Consider the following 5,958-nt stretch of genomic DNA (forward strand, 5'->3'; position numbering starts at 1 on the left):
TAATATATATGTTCAAATGTGCTTGCATATCAAATTATATATTTTTTTGAATTTTTTTACTATTTATTAAGTATTTAACAAAATCGCTATCTATATTCAGACCATTGAATTTTTGTACCCATCTTAATAAATAGTAAAAAAATTTAGAAAAATGTAAAATTTGATCTGCAAGCACATTTTAAAATATCCATCATGTTGAACGGTTTGGATCGACTGTTTGGACTTTGAAAACTTTGAAAATACCGATCGTTGAATGCCTACCGTTGAACGAAAACTTAAACTGAATTTTTGAGGCACTAAACGAGGGTTCCAATACCTCATCATACCTCATATTTTATATCTTCATTTTCATATATATACATATATTATATTATATATACATATACATATATTATATTATATATACGAGCTAGGCTACGGTGAGTTGCGAAGTAAAGCGACTATTTTACTTCACGCTCATATTTTGCGATTTTAAAGTTCAAAACGTTGATCCGAACCGTTCATCTTATTCTTCATATTGAAATGTGCTTGGAGACCAAATTTTACATTTTTTGGAATTTTTTTACTATTTATTAAACAATTTTGAAAGTCGCTGATCTGATGGTCCAGAAAATTTTACTGTTTTTTACTGTTCACAGCAAAACAGCAATTTTTAAAAATGCTTAATAAATAGTAAAAAAAGTCCAAAAAATGTAAAATTTGGTCTCCAAGCACATTTCAATATGGATTAAATATCTAACGGTTCAAATTGGTAATTTGGACTTTCAGAATAAAAATACAACGTGAAGTAGAAACGCGTTTTACTTCGCAACTCACAGTAGACTACCTCTTATATATACATATACATATATTATATTATATATACATATACATATATTATATATACATATACATATACATATACATATATTATATTATATTTTTTTTTTACGGCCGTAAAAAATCCGGCATGAAAAATGTTGATCCGGATTATTTGTAGCAGTCTTTCGAATAAATCAAATTATATAGTATTCCATCTATTTTTTTTAAAAATATATTAAATATTTGTAATACTTCAATACAAAAAATAAATAAATTATAAATAATAACTAAAAAAAAAATTTCGGAAAAAAAAAATTTCCTAAAAAAAATAAAAAATAAAAAAATCCTAAATCCGGAAAAAATTATTCCGGATTTAGCAAAAAAAAAAGAAAAAAAAGAAATCCATCCGGAAAAAATTATTCCGGATTTAGGATCCAATTTCCGGAAAAGTTTTTTCTGGAAATTGGTATTGAAACCGGAAATTTTTTTTCCGGTTTGGGTAGTTTTGAAAAATAACAAGCAGTTTGGTTAGTTTTTTAAATTTATATATTTTTTTGGATATAAATAAAAAAAATCGGTTGGATACGCCTAGATACTTGCACCGCGGACCATGTCCACCATAAACCAGTGCTCAATCTATTGTAGACCGCGCATGGACCGCATCAAAAATTGTGCTTTTTTTTTTTTTTTTTTTGCTCCTGAGGAGAATCGAATCATGGAACCATGTTGCTTTCCTCGAGCGACATACATTATTACCATTTACCACTACACTAGATCAACTTTGATGTTTGATTCTAGTAGCTATTATATTTAATGTATACCTAAATTTATTTATATTTAATTTATATAATACAAGTGTTGTATTAATAATATAATAAATATAATAAACGTATCGTATACTTGATTTTTGAAAATTGTCATATCGCTGTATCACTATCATATATATTCAATACAATATTCGTACCCGTATCCATGCAACATAGTGTAATATTGAACTAAAGTAACGCTCATAATAGATAATAAAAATGTATTGCAAATGCATGATTCCTAAAATGAGTCAAAACTAATGATTAAAAATTCATTGTTTGAAAATTGTCTGATAATTTTTTTTTTATTTGCGAATCTCTAAGTTTAAATTCACCATAACTTGTATACAATTGAAATTTTGTGTAGACAATCAAAATCTCAGGCCTCAAAATTATAAATTTCATCTCTCTTGGACCTGATATAAGCCCATCAAAAGTTATATTTTGATTTCAAGTCCACAATAAGAAAGAATTAATCAGAAAGCATCACAACAAATTACGGTCCGATCTTCGGTCAGAGTCGTTCAATTAATATTTAAATTTGTGCACACGTAATCTATACAAAAAGTATACACACAAATTTTAATGTAGATCGAACAATTATGACCGAATTTCTGACCAAATTGGATCCGATGCCTACCGGACTGATCCGATTCTGTAATTTAAATGGTGTGAATATATATGGATAATTTTTATTTTAATATATATAGAGAGAGAGAGGGAGAGAGCGCTATGATGCTTCATGCATTTGAAAAAACTAATGATTAAAAATGAGTCAAAACTAATGCTTCCAAAAAACTAGTAATAAATTTTCAAAAAATATAAAATTTGGTCTCCAAGCACAATTTAATATCACTACTAAAATCTGAGTTTATTGCATGCATCTGAAAATGGCTTGTTGCAAGTACCTAGCCTTGCAACAAGCCCGAAAAGGCTTGTTGCATGCGCTTACCCTTGCAATAATAACCTTGCAACTGCTTTTCTTACAACTACTAAGTATTTGCAAAAACAGTCAGTCAGTCAGTCAGTCCACCCTTACAACTACTTGTTCCGACCATTTTAATTCTTATATATTGTTATTATTTATGTTGTTGTGATTCATAATAAAAAATATCATTAAAAAGGAGATATCAGATAAACAATAATGAATCTGTTTCCAAGAACTAAACAATTGCAAGGGTGGGCCTATGCAATTAAACAAAAACAGTCAGTCCAAGCTTTTGCATGCACAAGTGGATAAGTAGTTGCAAGGCCGGTTAATAAAATATAATATCTATCATGTGTTTGAGTTGTTGCATGGGCATGGGGTTGAGTTGTTGCAAGGAACTCTAATTAATTATAATATCTGACCTCCAAAACATAATTGCAAGGGTAGATATAAAATAGTTGCATGGTTGCACATCACACATTTGCAAGTGATAGGTGTTGCAAGGGTCTACCCTTGCAATAAGTTTGAGAAATCCAGAAATGTCATTTCTGTTGCAAGGGCCATCCTTACCTTGCAACAAACTGGATCTACGCATGCAATAAACCCAGATTCTAGTAGTGTATGGAGATCAACTTGAACGGTTCGGATCGACATTTTGAACTTTAAAATCACAAAATATAAGTGGGAAATAAAACACTTGCTTTACTTCATGAAGCAATGTAGCACAACTCTCTTTCTCTCTATATCTCTCCTCTGTATTATGCATGTTAATTTATATTGACTGTCCTTAAATTGCAACGGCTGAGATTGATTGATTTAAATTCGGATTGAATCTAAATCCTCTAATCAAAAAATATGTATTCCTTTGATTAAATAAATCCTTTATATGTATAGAAGTCTAAATTTAGTTCAAAATATACCCGCCACGCATATTGTCACACGTATTTTCATTCTAAACCGTCTAAGTTTTTGGCTTTCTTGATTGAAAAGAAAAAAAAAAAATCGCTAGACACTCGACAAAGAATCGTGAACAGATTGTGAGATTATTTCCATCGATCCTTTATCTGAGATTTAGAATTCAATTTTAGGTGGATTTTGGCTGCGAAGAAGTTCTTGATTGAGAGCTGTAAGTAAGCAAGGAATAATGCTCCCAAAATTAATATTCTATAATCGTATTCTTATCAATCATATTGTGTCTTGATTCTTGAAAGTACTTTCGCCATATATTTATTTTGGTTATGTAAAACTGTTTGAACCGATTGTGTATTTTCTTTCTTTTTCTCTATTAAGGGATGATGTTCAACTGTCTTACTTTTTCTTTATTTATAGAATCATTGTATATATTTGCCAGAATCTTATATGAGCATTTGACTGGGTATTATAAATTTACCAATTGATAAAATTATAAACATTACCGGTAAAATAAAAAATTGAGATATCTATATCTGCGCATTTTGTTTTTGTAACCTCAATATCAGTTCGTCAACTGCTGACTTCATCACTCAAAAAAAAAAAAAAAAATGCTGACATCCTTACCAGCATATAATCTTCTGTTAGGTATCATCAGCCATTTATTCATATGAATACTTGGAGTATTTAGGCTATTTGCTAACATACACGCTTCTTCCTCTCCCAAGCTTTGATTAACCGCAGGGTATGTTTTCTTGTTGAGTTAAAAGTAAATGGGTTCGTTACTTGCGCTCTGAAAAAGTTGGCATATGAGTGAATTAGTTATTTATTTTTGGTATTTTCCTGAATGAATCGGTATGTTCTTCTTTTCTGTCAGTCCGCTCGTCAGGGATGAGTTCCATATAGTCAGACCAGTTAAAAGGGTTTCATTGACACCCCTAAATCATACTCAAATCTGATTAATTTTAGACAGAAAAATTTGGGGGCCATTTGAAATAGACTTACCTTACTGGGTTTTACATTGCGCTAACAATTCATGTTGGCGCCATTCATACTTGTTACTAATAAGACCAGGATTTGTGTTGTATACTTGTATGGTGATAGTATATTATGTATAATCCAAATAGTACTTTCATGCTGTCTGCCCTTTTCACTATACATTTATCTGAATATGTTCATTTTCCTTTAGAAACTTTTTAGTTGCAATATTGGTGAAGATGGTATCTGCCTGGGTGAGACGGTACATTTATCTGCACCTGATATTACTGGTAAGGTTAGTTGCTCTAAATTAAAAAAAAAAAGATGTGTATTCTTCCTTAAAAAATGTTTCATGAGTGAGGCTATGGTAGTATGTATAGTGTGGATTGGTCTGTACTATGGATCAATATCTTAATTTTTAATGTTCAAACAACTGATCTGAACCAGTCAACATGATCACGATATGAGAATGTACTTGTAAAATTAAATTTAACATTTTTATAAGTTTTTTACTAGTTTTTTACAAAATCAATAATTGGATTGGTCTAGAGTCTTCAGATCAAGTTTCTGCCTATCTAAAAAAAAATATAAAATATTTAAAAATATAAAATTTAATCTGCAATTACATATTCATATGTTCATATGGAGATCATTTGAACGGTTTAGATCGACTAAGATTGTTTTATTAAATCTCCCGGAAAAGATCATCTTGTTTACTATTGTAAGTAAACATTATTATTCATTAATTGATTTTCATTTTCAGAGTCTCGCAAGCCCAACTACTGTTTTCCTTAGTGAAGTCATGATGCTCTGGCATTTAAATCTGAATAACCAAGCTGATCAAATCCATAGTGCAATTCTGAGAACTATTTCAGAAGGAAAATACCGTACCGGTGGCGGTGACCTAGGCGGTACCTCAACCACTTTCGACTTCACCAAAGCAGTGTGCGACAATCTATAAGAAATAGAACCTGTTATTTTTCACTTTTTATCTTTCTGAATTTCTTTTCGTTTATTTAGTCCATACAATGTGCATTCCTTCAAGGATATTTTTTTACACATTTTTTTTTGCATTTCATTTCTCTTGAGCGACAAGCTCATTCTGGTGAGGAGGTAAGGATCCACTTAGGATTTATATATATATAGAGTGAGTCTATGATACTATGCATATTACGATTTGTTATTGTGCCACGGCTCTATATTCGAGTTTTCAAATCCTAACGGTCGATCCGAACCGTTCATCTTGTTCTCCATATATTAATATGTTTTTGGAGACCAAATTTTACATTTTTTGAAATTTTTTTACTATTTTTTTAGATTTATTGAAAATCACTGTTTTTTGATGGTCCAGAATTTTCAGATCAAGTGATTTTCTTAATATATAACAAAATAGTAAAATTTTTTCAAAAAATATAAAATTTGGTCTCCAAACACATATTAATATGGAGAACAAGATAAACGGTTCGGATCGACCGTTAGAATTTGAAAACTCAAACATAGAGCCGTAGCACAGTAACAACCCGTGATATGCATAGT

Source organism: Carex rostrata, chromosome 6 (genome assembly GCF_964058835.1).
Source record: "Carex rostrata chromosome 6, lpCarRost1.2, whole genome shotgun sequence".
Classification (NCBI taxonomy): domain Eukaryota; kingdom Viridiplantae; phylum Streptophyta; class Magnoliopsida; order Poales; family Cyperaceae; genus Carex; species Carex rostrata.